Source organism: Ambystoma mexicanum, chromosome 10, assembly GCF_040938575.1.
Source record: "Ambystoma mexicanum isolate Mex_15411 chromosome 10, UKY_AmexF1_1, whole genome shotgun sequence".
Taxonomy (NCBI): domain Eukaryota; kingdom Metazoa; phylum Chordata; class Amphibia; order Caudata; family Ambystomatidae; genus Ambystoma; species Ambystoma mexicanum.
Window position 1 is genome coordinate 426,978,013 of NC_090932.1, and position 23,491 is coordinate 427,001,503.

At 46.3% G+C, this 23,491-nt stretch overlaps 1 protein-coding gene across 1 annotated transcript in view; it reads right to left on the bottom strand.

The window, feature by feature from the left end:
* LOC138492881 (period circadian protein homolog 2-like) overlaps positions 1 to 23,491 on the bottom strand; it is a 344,827-nt gene that overhangs the window by 58,730 nt on the left and 262,606 nt on the right. The gene's annotated exons all lie outside the window — the stretch shown is intronic.

Genomic DNA, 23,491 nt, shown 5'->3' on the forward strand with positions numbered 1-23,491 from the left:
ACATTTTAAACTAGTGATATAGATTTTCTCTACTATATGTTCAAGTTAGTAATAATGTATAACACATCTCTAAAATATATTATGCATACTCCATATGTCATGTTGGGAAAGGGGACTCAAGTGTGCAGACTTGATAGGAGGTACTTCGAGGTTGTAGTTCCCTGGACCATGTATAGGTTTGAGACTTTGCATATACTTCATCATCCGGTATGGCACAAGTACCTCCAATTTTTGGGGAGATATATTGATGACATCTTTGATATAATGTAGAAAGACGAACAATGATTCTCGTGGACCATGCTAATTGGCAATTTGACTGATGTACGGATACAATTCAGTGCAGATATTGGTACTACCCAGGTACACTTCTTAGACATGTATGTTATGGTTCAAGAAAGTAAAATATCTACCACCCTTTACACTAAAGAATCGGACAGGAACAATTTAATACACCAGATGAGTTTTTATCCACCCAACACATTAAAGAGTCTCCCTTATGGACTGCTATTGAGAGTTAAAAGGATTGTCAGTGATACAGAGCAGTGCAGGGAAGAGGTTGGTAACATTTGTGGAAAATTTAGAAGCAGAGGTTACCATGATTATGAATTCCAAGTAGCAGTAGTGAAAGCTTCTAATAAAAGCAGAACATTGTTGTGACATGATAAGACAGTCAGGTCTACTCCTACTTTTGTCCACAGATCTAAATTTTATTTTTATAGAGCAATACAATTAAAGGATGCATTCACAGACATTGGTCTATCCTTCTAAATGATGAGAGGATGAAAGTATTATTGACAGAACTTCCTGTCTTTGAATACAAGCGCAGCCATAATTTAAGAGATTTACTTATCAATACTTATACCCACATTGTGGATTGACATGGCTCCAGTTGGTTCAGCATGTACCCATGCCTGAATTGTGAAAACTTTAATGGCATAATTAAAGGACCTACTTTTTCATCCTAGGACTTGTGAAAGGATTTCCCTAAAGCATTTTGCAGCTTGTGAATCAGAATGTGTATTATATTGCATACAGTGGCCGTGTGGGATTTACTACGTGGAACAGACATCTAGGAAAACGAGAGTACGGTGAGATGAGCATAGGTCCTGTGTGCAGATCAAGAACATGAACTCATCAGTCGCCAGGCATTACATGGAACACAGACACTCCACTATGGCAATGAGGTTTCACATCTTGGAAGTCATCGACAAGAAAGATTTCAGAGGGAACATACAGAGAAGATTGGAGCAGAGAGAAGCATTTTGGGTGCATCGATTGGACTCTCTTGCACCAGGAGGCATGAAGAGGAACTGAACCTGCACTTTTTCTAGCGAAGGGGCCTGGATGGGAGTCTTTCACATTACATCATAGCGTGATCAAGAGGGGATAAAATACCTATGCTACAAAATATATACTTATTAATAATTGGTTAACTTTGTGTCACTTCTGTCAGTTCTCTTTTATCATGAGGAAGGTGTTTAATCATTTTATAACAATATTCATCTTTACCAGTAATAGCAGTTGTTAATCCAGTTATTTGCTCCATGTATGGCAACTACTAGCTCTTTAACCCGTGAATGATCTTGAGATCCACTCTTTAATGAATAATTTTCATATGCACACTCTTTTATGGCAATTGGTATTAGGTAATCTGTCAACTTTAGTATCTTTCCATTTCACAGAGTATACGGCATATTTGATCATTGTGTCCAAGAGAGGGTTGCGTGGCTTTGCCACCCAATATTTTCATCACACAATTTAACTAGTCAGCTTGGGAATTGCTCTGAAATGTGGTGCCTTCAAGCATTTTCAAGGCACATTTACTATAGGTGTCTACAGGTTATATGTATTCATGGATGATTTTTTTAAATGTCAGTATTTGTTTGATGCGTGATTGAAGGTGGTGTTCATGGGCATTATTATATGGTATGTATTTTGTCTAGGTGTTCTGAGAACACAGGCGTTTTTGGTATCTCTAGGAGACAGGTTTTTGTTGCTCACATGACTATATTACACAATGACATATGTTGACAGTTTGACGCACAAATATGTTTGTTATTGTTTTCTTCATTCATTCCTTTGCTAGAATACTATCGGAAATGTCTATCAGGTAATTTTCTTAAGAATCATCATTTATGTTTCTATGCAGTAGCGCATCATTACGACTGTGACGCCATGACACATTTGCATCATGATGCGATGACTTTACAACAGGAGTGACTCAATGTTTAACATAAATCAAATGTCTACCACATGGAGATGAGATGGTTAGATCCATGGCAATGCTCACATGCACCTTTCCGCACTTTGCTCAACGTAATGTGTGAATCTGCTTTAGGCTTCGGTATATATGTAAATACTGCCAATTTGAAAGCACTATTATTTGCAAATTAACTTTCTTAAATTATTATTTGCATATGTTTTTTAGATCTAAGTACGGACACTGTTGGTTGTTTCCATGGGACCCTAATGTTTTCAGAGTTACGTGGTTATGCACACTGCATGTAACTATCTGACACTTTAAAAGATATAGTTCTATTTCATTTTGGTTTCCTTAGTGCTCAGTTCATACACTATTTTCTTGAAAATGTGAGGGTAACCTTCTGTTTTTACTTCTTGTCTTTACAGGTTACATAGGGTTTTTATGGTGTATTTTATTTTCATTTTCACGCTGCAGGCTAGTTGAGTGATGTGTATTTACTTTGAATCTTTTTCTCATCTGAATTATTCTCTCTGTGTCATGCCCTGAAGAAGGAACCTAGAGGTCCAAAATGCATTGGCCAATTGTCTTCTGCCTGCATATTTAAATAAATTATACGTTTTAACCAGACATACTGAAAGATTGCTGGAATTTAAATTAATTTTGAAAGCATTTCGTGTGTTTTGAGTTATGATTTGTTATGGCGGTTTCGCCATTGGCTTAGGTGCAGTCCTTTTTTGTATTTTGTATTTTTGTATTTTGTTTATTTATAACGCGCATACCATCAGGCCCAGGGGCATCAGGGCGCAATTTGTACAGGGTTGCAAGAAAGAAACATACAGGCAGGAGAGTACATTACAAAATTAAACAATACGAACATAATAATAATCATATTAATGACATATATTACATAGGTTACAGTGCAACTGGGAATAACAGAGGATATAACCTAGGGTGAACAAAAAAAGGTTAGCATCGGTAGCAGACCGGAGATGGTGTCAGGGATAAGCGGGCAGAGTAAGTAGGACAGAAATGTCGGGCATGTCTTATTGCTGGTCGAAGAGCCAAGATTTGGTTTTAGTCTTGAAGGTGTTGAAGGAGTCTTCGGCTCTGATGGTAGCAGGGAGGGTGTTCCATAGTTTAGAGGCTAGGACAGGGAAGCTAGTGCCTCCCACTTTTTGAAGCTTAAACCTGGGGATTGTTAGGCAATGAGTCTGAGCAGTTCTTAGTGGTCGGCCAATAGAGTGGCACGAAAGCCGACTACAGAGATAGATCGGGGCCTTGTAGGCTAGGCATTTATGCGTGAGGGCAAGAGTTTTTAGGGAAATTCTCTGCTTCACAGGTAACCACTTTAGGCTAGTTCTGGCTTCTGAGATGTGGTGGTTGCGGGGGATGTTCAAGGCCGCTCGAATGGCATTATTCTGGGTAGTTTGGAGTTTGGACAGGTTCTCTTGGCTAGTGCCTAAGTAAAGAGCACTGCAGTAATCAATTTTTGCCATGATCAGTGTTCTGGCTAGTGTGACACTGTTGGGGGTGGTGAGAAACGGTCGGCAGGCTGAAATAAGTTTGCACGTGTAGGCAGAGGCAGACCTGACTGCATTTGTTTGTCTCGTTAGGGATAGGGTGGAGTCCAAGTAGAAGCCTAATGTTTTAGTGTCTTTCGAGACTCGTATGGTATTGCCGTCTATGGTGAATGACTGATAAGGTGGCTCAAGTTTGCTCAGGCGTTGTGAGGTACCCAAGATAAGGAGCTCCGTCTTATCGTCGTTCAGACATAGCTGGTGCTGGGCCATCCAAGCTTGGATGACCAGGTAGACGTCATTGAGGGCCTTAGTGTCAGCTAGATAATCACCTGAGATAGGAATGAGTATCTGGGTGTCGTCCGCATAGTTGGTGTAGGAGACACCCAGATAATCAAGCACATCAAAAAGTGGTTTTGTAAAGATATTGTAAAGTGTAGGTGACACGCAAGAACCCTGGGGTACGCCGCAATGAATAGGAGAAGGATCCGCGGCTGCGGAGGGTGCAAAGACCCTCATGGACCTGTTGTTCAAAAAGGATTTGATGCAGGCCGCAGCGGACGGTGAGAAGTTGGCAGCAGAGTGGAGGTGCCTGCAAAGGATCTGGTGGTTAACCAAATCAAATGCGGCGGAGAGGTCGAGAAGTAGTAGCATTGCTAATTTGCCCTTGTCCTTCAGTACTTCGATCTGGGTTTTTAGGTCTAATAGAGCCGTTTCGGTCCCATGTCTGGGCCGAAATCCGGATTGTCGTAGACCTAACAGATTGTTTGATTCGAGGTAGTTTTGGATCTGCAGGTAAGCTGCGCGGTCCAATATCTTAAGCAAAAATGGGACTGTAGTAATAGGTCGGAAGTTCGTGGGTATGCTTGGGTCAAGAGAAGGTTTTTTTAGTAGCGGGATCACCCACGCGTCCTTAAGGTTGTCCGGGACAATACCTGTTTTAAAGGAGGAGTTAATGAAGGCTGTAATGAATGGAGCTAAGTCGTGGGCAGAATCCTTGATGATGGGAGCTGGGCACGGGTCACCTTGGCAGTTGGACGGTTTAATCCTCCGGATGATGTTTTCTACCTCAGTGACCGTGAGCGGTGAGAAGGTGAAGGGTTTGGTATTAGCCATTTTGGGAAGGGTGGGCCTGGTAGGGGAGAGGGAGCGGTTGTCACGCTTCAGGCTGTCCTGCTTTTCTTTAATTTTGGATTGAAGCACAGCGATTTTGTTTAGTAGGGCTGCTTGGATGTTAGCACACCATTTGCTGTCTTTCGTGCATGTGTCTGGAGGGGAGACTGGGGTTTCCGGCTCTTTTAGGATTCTAAAGAGTTCCTTGGAATTCGAATCTGCTTGCATGATACGATTGTTGAGCAATTCTTTTTTAGCAGTGATGATGCTACGGGCGGGTGGTCCGGAGCTACTGTGCATACACCCAAAGTGTCTGTTGTGGTGCACTGTATAGGGGACTTGCACCCTAAATATATTACTGAAATATTGGTTGAATAATGTTTATCGAGGTTTAGATATTTACAGACAATTCTGGTGCCCACTCACATCCCAGTGTTCTGAGAGAGCTTTGTGGTAGTATGACATTACAGAGGACATCTGATATTTCACCATAGACTGTTAAAGATACCTTTACAAGTAGTGATCTCGGCCCTACGACAGACTCCTACCTCAAGTACTTATAATCCAGTGGAATGTCCTGTTTGACTTGTCAGGTGAATGTGAAGCTGGAAATGCATCTGAGGGACAGGGCCTCTGAATCCTTGTCCTTTTTCTGTTTTTACCATGTGTTCTGTCATGTTTTCTGCCCCGGAGTCCATGTGGGACTCCTGGCAGTGCAGCTCTCTCTTTTGGTTTGGTGAACAGACCCATGGGATACCCTTATGGCACCCATGGGTAGGGGTACAACCCTGTGCCCCTAGTGTATGTTTTTGGGCACCTGTGGGTAGCCCACAGAGCAGGGTATGGGCTGGTGGCAGCTCCGTGCTGAATTCGACAGGTGCTCCGGGTGTCCTCCATTTTGGGATACCCAGGCCCTGCCATTGGAATCAGTTGATTCCTGATAGGAAACCAGATGGCCCCTGTGGCCTCTTGCTTTCTATTGCCTGTTATCTTGTTTTTCCCAAAGTCCTGGGAAGCCCTGTCTCTGTCCCTTCCCCCTGACCGGCTGTTGGGTGGAAGTTCCATATATGGTGTTGTTGTGAAGGCCCAGCTAGACTGACTGGAGCCTTCCCATTCACTGTATGTTGTGGGTACCTCCTGTGGGTGGGACCTGGGTGAATGGAGTGGGTGACCAATATACACTCCGTGTTGTGGTTGTCTGGTTTCTGGCATGTGAGACAAAGACTGAGACAGCCCTGCCCGAAACTGGCCTGAATGCAGTGTGTAGTGTTGAACGGCTGGGTACTTGTCCCAATCCACATTCCTTGTTGTGAGTGTCTGAAAGGGAGGAGTGTGGCCTGAATGCACTGTGTGCCTGATTGGCTGACTGACTGCATGAATGCCCTTCTGTGTGATTGGCTGCTGTGTGTGTGCCAGCAGTGTGGATGAGAGACAGAATAGTATATCTGGGGACCTCTCACCACTGGAAATTGTTCAGGAACCTTCAGGAACGTTCAGACACGTTCAGAAGCGTTCAGAAGCTGAGTCTCCACTCAAGAGTAACTGGAACTGCTGACCCTCGACGCCCAGCTGGAAGAAGAAGACTTGCTGCTGCATTTGCTTCGACCGATCCGAAGGCTGCCGTGTTTGTCGAGGACTGATCCGAGAGAGGACCTGGTAAGGCGCCCTCTTCCCGTGCTCCGAGGGACCATCGAGCACCGCTACATCTTCGCCGAAGCGCCCTGGAAGTCAGACCCTCGAAAGGCTGCCGACCCGAGATGGGACCGCCGAGGAGATCGAAGTGAAGCACCCGGACATCGACGCCGTCGAAGTCCATTGCCGTCGACCAGGGTTCGCAGGTTTGTGTAACCGCTGGAGGCCCGTCGAAGTTGTGTTGCCCAGCCGTGGGAACCACTTGACGCCGTGCCGCCGACGACCGGAGCCGTCCGCTCCTTTGCCTAAGAACATTCGAATCGAAGGACTCCCTCGACCGCATCGTCGACCGCTTATCCTGCCGGAGAAGTCGAGGACGACCAACGCGCCGAGGAGAAACCTGCCGGTGGGTTTCCCGCCACCCAACGACCTCAAAGACTCGGACGACCCGACGACCTTGCTGGGCTTCCGTCTCTACAATCTTTGCGGTCCAGAACTATTGTCATCGAGGTGCCCCGCACACCTCGGCCTTGCAGGACGCCGACGCCCCGACGCCGACGAGCACCGCTCGGACGAAGCTGCCGCCTCTTCGACATTGTTCTACCTCGTTCGTCGACGGACGTTCGACGCCCCGTGCCTCCCGCTTGAAAGGGAAGGCATTCAAGAAGGGCCGTCGATTCCCCGTCGCCGAACCCCGAGGTCTTCGACGTTTCTCGACGCCTGTCGACGATCCGTGACTCCCGCTTGAAAGGGGGTCGCTCAAGAAGGATCTGTCGACGCCTCTTCGAAGAACTCGACTCCACCAGGTACATTGGGGGGTAAAAACATTGGAGGAGAGAATAAGACTATTGAACAATATATGGACTGGGCTTGTGTTATATCTCTTTATTTTACAGGTTGCCCAGGTGGGGGGATCTCCACACAGAACTGTGTCCAGTAGCGAGGGCCAGTCTTCTGCCTATTGTTTCAACCCTCTAGTATCTCTCCTCTCTCTATTGCTGGTTTCCTTCTTATTGAACTGCGTGCCATTGCTACAGTATTGTGAATGCACTGTTATGAGGTCTAATATTAGTGGTACCACTTTAGAATTGTAGATAATTATCATTATTGGTTTTCCTGAGCACAAAGTGCGTTGTTGTGATAAGTGTACATAACCCTTGAATATTAATTATATAAAGACTGTTTTTTCAGTAATACAGTGTGTGGACATTCCTTTGTGGGGGCTTGGGGATACACTGTACTTAAGAACCAGCCTGCATCACCTCCTGAGAAGCTAGGCCTTGATTGCTCGTCCATTGCTACCATAATCGAGAATCTTGGCTGGGGTCCTCTGTGCCTCTCCTCTACCATATAGAGAGCGGAAGTACAGACCCCCCACCGGTCTTGACAGTGAATCATTAACTTCTGTGTGTCTTGAGGTTTGACAGTTTCACAACCTGTTGGATTTGTAGGTGCATCTGATGAACTGCATATTGAAATTCTGCAAAGCGTATAGCAAGCAAAAATGTTTAGCATAGTTTATAGCATACTTTATATGTATACCAGACTCCACAGCTTATGTTGGTTTTACTGGCAGTATGAACAACATAGTAAACATCAAGTAACCACTTAATTCAACATCCTGTACATTACATGGTATGGAAAACGGTAAATAGTCATGAATGAAAAAGATTAAAAAAAAGAGTCAATTATTACATAGGGCAGACAGAAGATGAGATTTGAGATGGGAGGGGAATACATGAAGAGAAGATGGATACAAATAGTTAGAGGTAGATAGTTCCAGTTAAAAGGAGTGAAAGCGACATCAAGTACAAGGGGTTTTGGGAACAGCAGAAAGTAGCTGCGACTGGGAATGGAGAGGATGAGAAGGTGTAAAAATAAATAAAAGAAGAAATGTAGGGAAGAGCAAGCCCATTTACACACCTACAGATGATAGAAAGGAAGTGAAAATGCAGGAAGCAGTTGTAAAAGGGCAATTCACCACAGTAATGCAAAAGTAATAAAGTAATAAAAAAATGGAATGCACAACTTGCAAGAAAGAAAACAGCAATTATTTGCAAATTGACCCTTATTACTACACTTAGAGTGTCAAATAGTGAGCACCCTGATAGAAACAGGGTGATCTCTTACAGAATGTATTTATTTAATGTAATTATTGGACTCACAAACTAGTAAATATATGACTTGATGTACATGGATGTCATTCTCTGTTCAAAGAATGAAATGCAAGACTTATGCAGAAGCAACATTGAATGATTATAGTTGACTGTGACTGCAGATATTGATATATTTAATAGTAATTAATTTACTGGGAGCAAATTAAATAATTTAGAGAACATTCATGTGGTTATTGCATTACACCTTTTAAATTCATAAGTCATGAGAGGGCAGCAGATCTTTATTCCTTCTTCATTCTTTTTCTTATTTCTCTCATACTCTGTTCAAGCACTGTTTCACAATCAATTGCAGCTCAAGTATAAGAAACGTTTATGCTGTGGTTTATTTAAAAAAAATGTCAGCATATCATTTTTACACACAAAGTTTGTGTTTTGGTGTTCAATTTCTTTGGAATTGCTAAGGTACGAAATTGATGTACTTCTAGGGAAGTGCCCGAGTCTCCGCATTATATCACTCTATATGAGGATAAAAGTTATTGTGAAAAAGTATGAAGTTGAATGTTCTGCTGTTGGCACCTTCATGTTGTTTATTGGTAAAAATGTGCCCCAGCCAATGACAGTAGTGGTATTTATTTGCAAATACAGCACACAGTTCTGTGGAACTGATTTGAAAAACATCTCCACACGCCCACTCCGGCTACAACATTAATTCTAAGTCTAACATTTCCATTAGCTAATCATCATTGAACCCCTAAATAATATTTATAATTATATATTAAACATTATGATTAGAGGTTTCCTTTCTCATGACCACCAAAATGCCACCTGTCGAACATGAAATTATTTCATAATCAGCACAAAGTACATCATTTTAATTTCTTGGCAGTCCTCATGGTGCGATTGATAAAAAGCTCTGCCCTCATTGGACAATGACACCTTAGGCAGCTTGGGCTGTAGGATCCGACCGAGACAGACCAATCATATAGCGAGTGGAAATCAGCGAGATTAAAACTTATTGCAACCCATAGAACACCACAATCCCTTCCCCCTAATTGGCCCTCTTGGCTTCCCGACCCTTGCACCTGCTCATTCTGCAACTCCCATCTCAATAAATGTTGCCAACTGTGGAAGCAACATCCTAGTTATCTTCTCACAATGCATAAAAAACGTGTCTGAGGCCCTGCTTCTGGAAATTAATTTCTTCTATTTATCCATTTTACAATGGCACTTCATCACTAACCCAAGTGCTCTGCTTTTAGTGGGGTGCTGTGCTCACAACCTAGTTCTACATTCTGGCAAGGCTGCTGTCTGGCCTTCTTGTGTATCTCACTGTGTCCTTCACAACCATTATGTATTCATTAGTCTATCGTCTGTGAAGGCACTTGCAATCTCATATCTCATTTGAGGCCCCTGAGAACTTCCTCCCTTGTCAACAATTAGCTGTTCTGCATCCTTTTCCCTTCTGACGTTGGCTGCTTGGAGCTTTCTGTAAAACAGCAAAAAAATGACTATAGCTCATTTGTACACGGCGACAGTCAACAAGCTTATTAAAAGAAAGCTCATTGGCCATAGCCTTACCTGCCCAACAAGGCTCCAACGCTGCAGTGTCTGTGAGTTCTTTCCTACAAGTGGCCGCCATGGAAAGAGAGAAGGGACTATGGCCAGTCCCTTTGCCCCTTTCATGGCGGCCATTTTGTGTGTTTACTTTTTATTTTTTCATTCATTTTAATGCCCACCATGGAAAGAAAGAAGGGACTACATGTTCACCTCAATTACTGGTGGCCATTTGTTTCTGCTTTTTTTATCGAGTCGAGAAACGGTTGCAGCGCCGGGGTACTAATGGCAATATAACCCGAGGAGGGACGCATTACCCTAACAGTTTTGCCCCCCCCCCCTCCTCTGGTTATACTGCCTAAGAAATGCAGCATAGCACATTGAAAAGGCAAAATCTACAGCCTTTAACAATGACCTATTTTACATGGAGGACCTCTTGCTCATTACAATAACTGACAACTATATATATAATAAAGCTCAATCTATATATTCAAAATAAATCCAAGCTGCATAACCTTATCTAATAATGTCAGTGTGGTAAAAAGAATAAAAAAGAAATACTTTACTACACATGTGTTTTACTATGCAGCAGACAGCCTGAAAGCTCTGTAGAAGTGTGTCAAACTGTGTCTGCCCTAAATATATTTATTTATTTTATTGGATATTTATAAGGCGCTTTTACAGCAAGACAGTGTATCAAAGTGCCACAAAGCAAAAGGGAAGGGAACAAGGGACCAAATATACATTGACACATTGACACTGAATAAAAAGAAACAAAAAACGGTCCTACTGGGCCATTTGACATTCAGAGTGTGCAAGTGCAGTGAAGAGAATGAAAAGGGGGTGGGGGTAAATGGGGGAAAGTGCCACAGGTGCCCTTTGGAAGGCAAAAGGTAAGTGCATGGGTAGAGATGTTCCAAGCGAAGGGGGGCAGGTCTACAGCCCAAGGTAAGTGATGGGTGAAGGCAAACCATCCAACAGGTGGGTGTGGGCCCAGAGGGAAGTGCACCCTTCACCTCACTCTTCACCTCGAGCTGGAGCCCTGCCCTCTGCCCTCCAGCACCCTCCATCTGCGCTGGACTGACAATCACACGGCGCTATGCTGGGGGCAAGGTATCTGGAGACATTATCATTGACTTTGCGTGGCAATGCGAGTGACTTTTCATCTTGGTCAGAATGCTCACGATTCGATTGTGAATTTGAAACATATGGCTGCTGTGTCCAGCATGATGCGTCCATCTCACTAGTTGCTGCCTGCACCTTTTGTTTCATGTGTTGCCCTGCTAAATGCCACCTTGCCGAGGCCCTCCAAGATGGCCGTTCTTTCGTTTTGTTTGCCATTTTGAGGAATATGTGATTTGTTTCCTGCTTTGGTGGGCCAGCCCCTGCCCCCTCTCCCATTGGTTGCAATTGGCCCCTTTAGCCAATGGCTGCAACCGGGAGGCGGAAGCCGGCCGCCCCACCTAAGGCCCACAACGGGGCCCTGCCTCCATCCCCTCTTCCTCTCCCACTCTTCACCTCGAGCTGGAGCCCTGCCCTCTGCCCTCCAGCACCCTCCATCTGCGCTGGACTGACAATCACACGGCGCTATGCTGGGGGTAAGGTATCTGGAGACATTATCATTGACTTTGCGTGGCAATGCGAGTGACTTTTCATCTTGGTCGGAATGCTCACGATTCGATCGTGAATTTGAAACATATGGCTGCTGTGTCCAGCATGATGCGTCCATCTCACTAGTTGCTGCCTGCACCTTTTGTTTCATGTGTTGCCCTGCTAAATGCCACCTTGCCGAGGCCCTCCAAGATGGCCGTTCTTTCGCTTTGTTTGCCATTTTGAGGAATATGTGATTTGTTTCCTGCTTTGGTGGGCCAGCCCCTGCCCCCTCTCCCATTGGTTGCAATTGGCCCCTTTAGCCAATGGCTGCAACCGGGAGGCGGGAGCCGGCCGCACCACCTAAGGCCCACAACGGGGCCCTGCCTCCATCCCCTCTTCCTCTCCCACTCTTCACCTCGAGCTGGAGCCCTGCCCTCTGCCCTCCAGCACCCTCCATCTGCGCTGGACTGACAATCACACGGCGCTATGCTGGGGGTAAGGTATCTGGAGACATTATCATTGACTTTGCGTGGCAATGCGAGTGACTTTTCATCTTGGTCGGAATGCTCACGATTCGATCGTGAATTTGAAACATATGGCTGCTGTGTCCAGCATGATGCGTCCATCTCACTAGTTGCTGCCTGCACCTTTTGTTTCATGTGTTGCCCTGCTAAATGCCACCTTGCCGAGGCCCTCCAAGATGGCCGTTCTTTCGTTTTGTTTGCCATTTTGAGGAATATGTGATTTGTTTCCTGCTTTGGTGGGCCAGCCCCTGCCCCCTCTCCCATTGGTTGCAATTGGCCCCTTTAGCCAATGGCTGCAACCGGGAGGCGGGAGCCGGCCGCACCACCTAAGGCCCACAACGGGGCCCTGCCTCCATCCCCTCTTCCTCTCCCACTCTTCACCTCAAGCTGGAGCCCTGCCCTCTGCCCTCCAGCACCCTCCATCTGCGCTGGACTGACAATCACACGGCGCTATGCTGGGGGTAAGGTATCTGGAGACATTATCATTGACTTTGCGTGGCAATGCGAGTGACTTTTCATCTTGGTCGGAATGCTCACGATTCGATCGTGAATTTGAAACATATGGCTGCTGTGTCCAGCATGATGCGTCCATCTGACTAGTTGCTGCCTGCACCTTTTGTTTCATGTGTTGCCCTGCTAAATGCCACCTTGCCGAGGCCCTCCAAGATGGCCGTTCTTTCGTTTTGTTTGCCATTTTGAGGAATATGTGATTTGTTTCCTGCTTTAGTGGGCCAGCCCCTGCCCCCTCTCCCATTTGTTGCAATTGGCCCCTTTAGCCAATGGCTGCAACCGGGAGGCGAGAGCCGGCCGCACCACCTAAGGCCCACAACGAAGGCCCTGTCTACCGCTGTCCACCGCGGTACGCCGGATCGCAGGCCCCTCCGTGAGTGCCTGTGTGCCCCCCTGCCCCTCCGTGAGTGCCTGTGTGCCCCCCCGCCCCTCCGTGAGTGCCTGTGTGCCCCCCCGCCCCCTGCCCCTCTGTGAGTGCCCGTGTGCCCCCTGCCCCTCCGTGAGTGCCTGTGTGCCCCCCGCCCCCTGCCCCTCCGTGAGTGCCGGTGTGCCCCCTGCCCCTCCGTGAGTGCCTGTGTGCCCCCCGCCCCTCCGTGAGTGCCTGTGTGCCCCCCGCCCCTCCGTGAGTGCCTGTGTGCCCCCCGCCCCCTGCCCCTCCGTGAGTGCCTGTGTGCCCCCCGCCCCTCCGTGAGTGCCTGTGTGCCCCCCACCCCTCCGTGAGTGCCTGTGTGCCCCCCCGCCCCCTGCCCCTCCGTGAGTGCCTGTGTGCCCCCCGCCCCTCCGTGAGTGCCTGTGTGCCCCCCCGCCCCCTGCCCCTCCGTGAGTGCCCATGTGCCCCCTGCCCCTCCGTGAGTGCCTGTGTGCCCCCCCGCCCCCTGCCCCTCCGTGAGTGCCCGTGTGCCCCCCGCCCCTCCGTGAGTGCCTGTGTGCCCCCCGCCCCCTGCCCCTCCGTGAGTGCCTGTGTGCCCCCCGCCCCTCCGTGAGTGCCCGTGTGCCCCCCCGCCCCTACCCCTCCGTGAGTGCCTGTGTGCCCCCCGCCCCTCCGTGAGTGCCTGTGTGCCCCCCTGCCCCTCCGTGAGTGCCTGTGTGCCCCCCTGCCCCTCCGTGAGTGCCTGTGTGCCCCCCTGCCCCTCCGTGAGTGCCTGTGTGCCCCCCCTCCGTGAGTGCCTGTGTGCCCCCCCGCCCCCCACCCCTCCGTGAGTGCCTGTGTGCCCCCCACCCCTCCGTGAGTGCCTGTGTGCCCCCCCGCCCCTCCGTGAGTGCCTGTGTGCCCCCCGCCCCTACGTGAGTGCCTGTGTGCCCCCCTGCCCCTCCGTGAGTGCCTGTGTGCCCCCCTGCCCCTCCGTGAGTGCCTGTGTGCCCCCCGCCCCTCCGTGAGTGCCTGTGTGCCCCCCGCCCCTCCGTGAGTGCCTGTGTGCCCCCCCGCCCCCTGCCCCTCCGTGAGTGCCCGTGTACCCCCTGCCCCTCCGTGAGTGCCCATGTGCCCCCCCTCCGTGAGTGCCCGTGTGCCCCCCTGCCCCTCCGTGAGTGTCTGTGTGCCCCCCCGCCCCCTGCCCCTCCGTGAGTGCCCATGTGCCCCCTGCCCCTCCGTGAGTGCCCATGTGCAGAGCCCCCCCTCTGTGAGTGCCTGTGTGCCCACTTGCCCCTCTGTGAGTGCCTGTGTGCCCCCTGCCCCTCTGTAAGTGCCCGTGTGCCCCCCTCCCTCCGTGAGTGCCCGTGGGCCCCCCTGCCCCTGCCCCTCTGTGAGTGCCCCTTCCCCCCCTGAGTGCCTGCTCCACCCTCTTTGCTCTGCGTTCCACCCCCCTTCCTGCCTCCTTCCCTTCCCACCTCCTCACATCCATCCTCTTCTACTACCTTTCCTACTCCCCACTCCTCCTCCCTCCTCTCAGACTTCCCCCTCCTAGCACTTACTCCTATCTTTTGTTCCGTGACTCTCGATAGCAGCTTGTCTGTCCCCCCTCCTCCCCCCTTGTTCTCTTCCTACCCCCCTCCCCTACTTTCAAATTTGTCACCGACATTTTTGTTCAGTATCGTGCCTTGTTCTCCTTTCCCCTCCGTACCCTTGCCCCCCCTCGCACCCCTCCTCTTGTTACCACCTGCACTGCGTAAATTGTCGTCAGACATAGTAATGTTACTGCTTGCTTTGTTCTCCTCCTATCCATTACCTCTTGCCTTACTTGTTCTATGCACTTGCACTATCAGAAATGTCGACAGGCCTATTATGATAGTTATTTTTACATTCTGTACTGCTTCAAGGACTTTGCTGAATGTAACTGTATTTTCCTTTGCTCCCCTCCCTCCTTGAAGCGCTTTGAAACACGTTGTGTATAGGCGCTATATAAATAAACTATCATATCATATCATATTATATCAGTGGTGGGGGGATGCTGGTGGCGATTGGGCTGGGGGGTAAGAATCCTATTGGTCTTAAGTTGTTTGGAAGGAAAGGGAGGTGAGCCCATAGAGGGTAGGAGGGGAACAGGTTTCCCGATAGGAAGAACCTCTATCTTAATGGAATTAAGACAGAGATCATTGGAGAGATCAAGGATATCATACTGCAAAAGCACGTGGCAACCACGTCACTATCAGAGGTCTACTACCTTGCTAAAAGAGTTTTCTCAACTTATACTTGCACACATGTCCAGGACATTTGACTTGCATATTTACAGAGTCAAAGGGGAGAAAGGGAGTTATGGAAGAGTGTGTGCGAAGGGAAAAAAGGAGAAAGATGAAGAATTGTAGACAGAACTGAGGTGTGAGATGAAAGGCAGGAAGACCCAGGAGGAGAGATACTATAAGAAGCTTACTGGCCTTGAAAGACAGAAGGAAAGAGAGAAAACAAATATGACACCAAGATTCAGAGCAGAGATAGCAATAGAAAGTAAAAAATAGAGGAAACAAGAGAAAATGTGAAGGTAAGGTGGTGGCAGGAAATAAAAGAACTTCCGTATTAGTGGGATTGCACTGGAGAAAATGAGAGGGAAAATAAGACTGGAGAGCAGAGAGACAGTTAGAGACATTACTTTGAAGAGTGTTGGTGAAAGAGGAGAAAGAAAAAAGTTCTGTGAATCATCTGCATAGAAGTGACAGGACAGAATGACAGAGGTAATAAGTGTAGAATGAGGTATAGTGTACAACATGAATATTATATAGAGAAGAGGACGAGAAGAGGAGATATGGCCAGACCAGGATACACAATAGGTACGATTAGCAAGATACGAACGGAACCTATTGAAGAACTGACCAGAGAAAAAGAAAAGACTGAGAAGGGAAAGTGAAGAAAGAAGGGTTGGATGATCGACAGTACCAAAGGTGGCTGATAGTGAAAGAAGTATAAAAACTGAAGATAAGCAGCTTTCCTGGGCAAACTCATGGAGAAGTTGGCTATCTCTCAGCTGACCCTGCACACTTAATCTACTGGTTGCTTCCATGACCATCAATCTTGCTTTAGAGCAACCAGAGGCACAGAAACTGCTCTTCTGAACACCCGTGAAGACCTACTCTCAAATTTTGACACCAACACTCCCTTTGTCCTCATTCTCCTTGACCTCTCCTCTGCCTTTAACATGGTTAACCACAACATCCTGATCGCATGCCTCTGAGATACCCTGTGAATCACAGGTCAGGCTCTGTAGTGGTTAACAACACTTCTCTCCGACCGCCCATCCCAGGTGGAACTTGGAGCCTTTCTCTCCACTATCGCTCTTTCAACCTGTGGCATTTCCGAGGGATCTAACATATTCCCCTGGTTCTTCAAAGTCTATATGGCTGCCTTGGCACATGTGATTGCCACTTTCCCCTCTAACTTCCAGTGTTTTGCGGTTGACACGCAACTATCTAACTCTGCCTCCTCCTCCTCGCTCATATCTGACTGTCTATCTCCTATTCAGTCATGGTGTGCTGCAAACGACCTCTGCCTCAATGCCAGTAAGTCTGAGATTGTTTGCATTGGGACCCGTGCCCCCGCTTTCCCACTTTCACTCTGGCCGGCCACCATTGGCCCTGCGCCTGCACCCACCTGCAAGGCCAAAAACCTTGGGTTCAGCTTTGACTCCACTCTCTCCTTCTCCTCCCACATTTTGGACATCTCTAAAAAGTCTATCACCTACACCTCCTCAGAGGTACTCTACCTTTTCTCACTTCCCCCCAGCGTCTCATCGGCCCCAGAGCGCTGGTTCTCTCTAAGCTGGGGGGAGATCTTTATCCTCAGCAGGGGCCTCCCTCTGGAACAGCCTCCCTGACCCCCTCTGTCTTGAGCCTGATCTCCTTAAGTTCTGGAAACCCCCAAGACTTTCCTCTTTTCCTCTACCTTCCCTCTCCCCCTACCCTGCTAACCTATCCCTCTGCTCTTTCCCTCTCTCCCTCCGTTTCTGTACAGCTTGTTGACTGGCCGCTTGGTGTACTTCACAGTCTCACAGGTCGCAGGCACCCCTGCCAGTCCTCTCGCACTTGCCTCCGGGCCTTGCACTCACCTCATTATCACTGACCCAAGAGAGTGGCATATCTCTGCACTTACCCCAGTCTCCACCCACTGGGGGCACTTGGACCCCGCCAGGACTTGTTTCCACCTTCAGCTCCCCCCACTGTAACTGTCTTTTCACTTGCGCGATCCGATTGCACCATGCCTAAAGATCGTCTGTCTATTCCCGCTTGTCTTCACTCTCTGCATGGTTACGCCTTAATTGCACTTGGAAAAACTGCAGAATCATCATCAGACCTATTTGCTATAATCCCCACTGTTAATTGTACTATATGCACTTACTCTGCCTGTGCAGACTATTCTCGTTTCAGAATTTTGAGGGCTCTGAATGACTGTTTTTTCCTTGTTGCCTCCCTCCTTGAGCACTTTGAAACACTTGCTTTGTGTATGGGTACTTTATAAATAAACATCACCATACCATACCATATGAGCAGAGAGGAGTTAGAAACGTAAAGAAGAGCAGTTTCGGTGCAATGAGAAGGTCAGAAACCCTCTGGAAAGGGCAAAGAAGTGAGTGGAGATTCAAATAGGAAGCAATATGTGCATAAACAACATGGTCAAGCTGTTTAGAGGGGAATGGAAAAGAGAAAAAGAATTCACATTCCGCATGAGTGTAGGGGCAAGAATTGTTTTTTTTTCACTATGGGAATGATCACTGCCTGCTTCCAGGTGGAAGGAAAGGATGAATTAGAGAGAGAAAGATTAAGAACAGAGGAGTGAGATGAGAGTAGATAGATCGAATAATACAAGATGGAATGGGATCAAGAATAGAAGTCACATAGACATGAGATTAAAAAAGTAGCAGTGTCAGTGAAAAAAGAGAAGGAAGGTACGAGGGGAGGAAGAAGGAAGGTGGGTCTGTATAGGAAGGAACCAGAGTAAAAGACGATTATAATGAGGAGACCTCAGAGGCGAAAATAGCCACCAACATCTGAATAGAAGAGAAGAAGAATAAAGAGGGCTCAGGAGAGTGAGGGGAAAGGATGTTGTAAGAAGCTGAAAAAGACAACAGGAGTGATGTGAGAGGGATACAATGAGATCCGAGAAGTAACTTTTTAGCAGAAAATAGTGAGGAGTATTAGGAAATTAGGAGAGAAGAGAGGGCAGCAAGTTCAAGAGCAGTTTGAGTTTTCAACCCACAATATTCAGCTTTGTGAAGGAAAGACCAAAGGGCAAGAAAAACTGAGAAATCAAGATCAAAACCACCACTTCCTTCTGCATCCTCCTCGCTGTGCTCCAACATGCTCACTATACGAACATCCGCCACTACAAAAACTGCTCAGACGCATCTCCCTTCTACTCAACACATTCCGTGATAGCTGATATGCCATTGAGCACTTCTAGTAGAGATTGTGTGAAGCTTTATCTAATTCTTAAATTTAGTCTTAAGATTGGTTATCATTTTTATTTTCTCAGAAGGCAATAGCCCACTGGAGTGAATCTTTAAGATTTCCCTCTGCAAATCTTTTTACTTCTTTGCAAAGATAATATCATAAATCAGCAATGCATTATCCCTTTCTGCTAAAGCAGTTTTTTCTTTGCTTTCTGCTAAAGCTTTGGGTTTTCACCCTAAGTCACTAGGGTAATCCAGACGTGGAACCCTTGCTCACTGTTCTTAGAGAGGCACAGCTCCACCTCACTGACGCGGCCCAACTAGGCCGAAACACGTGTCTGGGGTTGCTGTTGGTACTCTTGTTCAGAAGGAAATTGGCAGGCATTTCGGTGCTAGACTGTCCTTGGGCAGAACAAAGACTGATATGTAGTGGACATTTCTCTTCTGTGAAAGAATGGTGAGCTAAAGACTCTGGTTGAGACTCTAACCCGGTATATAGGCCAGTAGTAGGGAAACTCCCAGAAACCCCCCTTTTTTTTATCAACAAAATGTATGACATCTGGGGCCCATTTACTTTCCGGATGGACATAAATATTGACGCGATAACATTGAAAAGACTTATCACCCTGAATCACAGTCATAATATCAGCAAGAACAGAGGAATGGTAGTAATCTTAATATTCCAAGATCGAGTACATATTCTTTACACCAATAATACCACCCTTATGTCTTCCTCCTTCTTTCTTCATGGCATATCTCTGTAAAATAGAGTACGCCTCTATAAACACGCTTTCACTTAACCAGGTCTCCTGGAAAGCGAATATGTCAGATTCCCTAACCAAGTGAATCTACTCTTTCGTCTTTAAAAAGGAAGCATAGCCGCTAGTATTGCAAGAGGAGATAATAAACGAAGAAGGGTTGAGATCGCAAGGGGAGTTATCTGAGACTGGAATTCAATTTCTATCCTCCCTAGGCTTCACTTGCGCAAATACCTCATCATATATAGCTGTTTTTCCTCTACGTCTTTTTTACCTTGTTTATCATCCAACTTGTACCTTTCCAAATCATCATAACCAAAATGTGTCCTACATGTTAAAGACTCACATTCAAATCCTAATTTCCAAAACTCCTGGAAATGATTCAATACAATTTCAGCTATGACTTGCAAAATCAAATGTACTAAATATGAATTAGTTATTTCCAACTCCTATGGTATTTCAACTAGCTCTATTATTCTTAGTAGTAATAGATGAAAGCTGTGAAATACAATTAATTCATTGTAAAATACAATTTCTATTAAGATATGGACTGTTACTTGTAGCAAAGATGTCAGTAAATAAAGTATTATCATTATTTAGTTTAAAAGTGTTATGTGAGGACAAGTTATTAGACTTCATTCTGGGAGCTGAGGGCAAGTCCTAATCTGCTATTTTATGTATGCTGCCCATAGCAACTCTATGGGTGATAAAGGACCTATCTTGCCTGGGTGGTATAATATCATGAGCACAAGCTTCTATATGAGTAAGCCTTGTCACACTATAATTGTTCTTTTATAGCACTAGTTTCCAATTGGCCGTTTGTCATTACCAGACTGACCACACTATCAGAACAATTAGAGAAAAAACAGGAACTCTCAATCTCCTGCCACTCGTCAACCAACCTCCATTTTTTGGACCCATTTCCTAGTGGTCCAGACTTGACTTACACTCTCGCTTTTGCCTTCTTTTTACCTTTAGTATCATTAACCAGTTCATATCCTGATGTAGTTGGCACACAGTCGATATTTTCAGACATGTTTGCTAGGGAAGTAGCGTTAGTTTGAGTATTGAGTTAAGTAGTAGTCACTGCTTTCAATACAGCCTTATCTCTTAGTCAAATTCATGTATTCTTTCTTGTGATTCTCTATCAAAGCTTTCTCTTCTCTGTTCTGAGGCTATAAGTTACATTATCCACAGTAGACACAGATTAATTTTTTTAGAGGATGCATAGCTACCACCTCCTCATCAGGGATACTGGCCTTGTTCAAATTATCCGGAGTATTCACCCGTGCATCATTCTCACCATCTTCACCATTCTATATGGGGCCTTCCATTAGAGGTAGTGAAACATTCTCTTGGGTGCTATGTTCTACCACCATGTCTACAATTCTTGCAACTGTATAACATAGTTCTTTTTGTTTTTGAGACATAGTCATGCTTAATGTAAATAATACCTTGATTATCATAAGAGTTTCCCAGAGATCAGAACCACTAGATTCTGAATTTAGACTGATTAACTTACTAGCTCCACATTCACTTCTTAGTTCTTCTGCGAATTTCACCAAATCCGGAGATTCAGATAGATTGCCATCTGGAGCATTATAAACCACATCTTCTTGCAAATCAGGAGGAGTAACATGAGCATGGCCAATTGATTCTCTTTGCAAATTGTAGCAAATATTAAGGAATAAGTGTTTTTCCACTGGGGATGGTGATGTAGTTTCACCCGTTGCTAATATAGGATGTTCAGTCACATCATGCTGGGATAAAATAATAACGTCTTCAGAAAATAAACAGTTTGCAGAGGTGCTCCAGCTTTCACTCACAGGATTGGTGTTTGCCACTGTGAAAAAGTCAGTAATTTTACTATTATCCACAAAAGCCATAGCTACAGAATTAGAGGGAACAGCAGACACAGTGCCTCCAGAACCCTCTGTTCACATGCATCTATCTGAAAGTCTTCTTTTCTTTGCAGCCTTTTATGTAGGCCATCCTTGTCACACTATTGGATCTTCCTCTACTGCGCGGAGAATGGTCTTTGATTTTCCCAGGCATGAAGGAACAGTCCCAGTAGTCAGCTGCACCTTACTTGCACAGATCAAGGGATCGATCTACAGACCTGTGCTATTAAAGCCCTAGACCAGTCACATGCAAGAGGCAGGAAAGGGAAACTACGATCTTCAGATACCCTATGCTTGAATATCGCACTACCGCTGCCAAACTGCTGCTCAACTGCACTTTTCAGGTGCTTCGCTGGCGCTTGAGAGCAAGGTGGTTTTAAGCCTCATGCTCCCCTCCACTCCTAACACAGCAATGACAGAGTAGAAACACCTCTCAGTTAAACGTATCCAGTACCCAGCCACTGCTGCTCAATCATGCTTTTCAGGCACTACAGAGCGCAGCAGTTTCAGTCCGCAAGCTCTGCCTCCACTCCTTGCACGGCAATAACAGAGAAGAAACACCTCCCAGGTAAACATATCCAGTGCCCAGCCACTGCTGCTCAACTGCGCATTTCAGGCAACCATCACATATGAAGATTATATCCTCTCCTCATCCATCATCAAATCAATCAAGGGCCAAGCACTCCCTCCACTCTTCCAGATCATCAATTCTTACCTCTCACAAAGGACCTTCCCCATGCCACTGAAAACAAGATTAATATGACTGTTTCTTAAAAAAGCAACTCCAGACCTAGATGACCTTTGTAACTACTGATTTATCACAAACCACACCTTCTTCGGAAAATCATCGAAAAAGGCCATTGTCCTTCAGTTACAAGAACAAATAGACCAATATAGGCTGCTGCAGGACTACAATTCAGAGCTTAGGCACAGATACGGCACTGAAACAGCTGCCTTATAGGTGCTCCATAATGCAGATGACACTAAGGGGCAAGAGGATACATGCATGTTGATCTGATTTGACCTTTCCAGAGCATTTAACACTGTCACCCAATTAACGCTACACGCATTCCACGCCGCAAGATTGGGTTTGCAGGCTTGATGATGGACTGGTTTGCCAACAAATAGACAGACAATAACTGGTTCACATGGGGAATTTCAGATCCTTGTTGAATCCAGTCAAGTGTGGAGTTCACGGGAAGATCATTCTGTCACCAGTCATTTTTAATATAGAGCCACTAGGTTCTCTTCTCATGGCCCCAGACATTTCTCAACACCAGTATCTAGAAGAAACACAGTGGTACTTGAAGGTCACGTACTAGTAAATTGTCAAATAGATAAAAACACTGTCTGACACTAATCCAATCTGGGATGATGAACACATATCTGAAAATCAATCCCATTAACACAGAATTTGTGCGTCTTGGCAACAAAGCTATTCAACTGCTCATCCAAACAAATCACTGGACATGAATCTTCTATACCCAACTGCCAAATCCCTAGGCGTTATCATTGATTGCAACCTGTTATTCATTTAGCTCATCACCAAGAATACAAACACAGCTTGATATCAATTAACATTACTTACTGGAAAAATATAAATAATATTTCCACCTGAAGACTTTAGAATAGACATCCAGTCATTAGTATTAGCTCACCCGTGTGGGTGGGATCCCTGCCTCAGCACCTTGCCAACTAAAAGCAGGTCAACATGTCACTGCAGGGCTAAGCTCAGATATCAGGAAGTTTAAGCATATCTCCCCAATGCTGAGGCAACTACACTTGATGCTGACACCATCACAGATCATCCTGGAAAAGATTTAAGGCAGTTGTGACCAAAGAACCAACTAACCTAGCTAAAAGGCCAGCCATGGTCAGAAGGTCAATCTAATTCCAGAAGCCGCATGATTGTGAGACAGGAAACAAAAGAAGGCCAGAAAGAAAGGATCAAGAAAGAGTCCTCCTTCTGCTACATGCATGTTCTATAGAATGCAATAACTGGCATAATGTAAGGGGGAACAGAGGTGTCTGTCCCCCCAACTTTGATAGCAGATTGTCCCACCCCCATTTTCCAAAGTTTTGTATTTTCAAATGAAGCATGACTCCATTTGCAATATTGTGACAAATCCCTTGATATCATCACTTCTCCCAAGAGGGGCACCCTTCCCATGGGGGCAGGGAGTTGGGGCCGCTACCGATAGTCCCTCTATGGGTGGTACTCAGTGGGAGGAGCCCATGTGTGGGGACCCCCTCTCT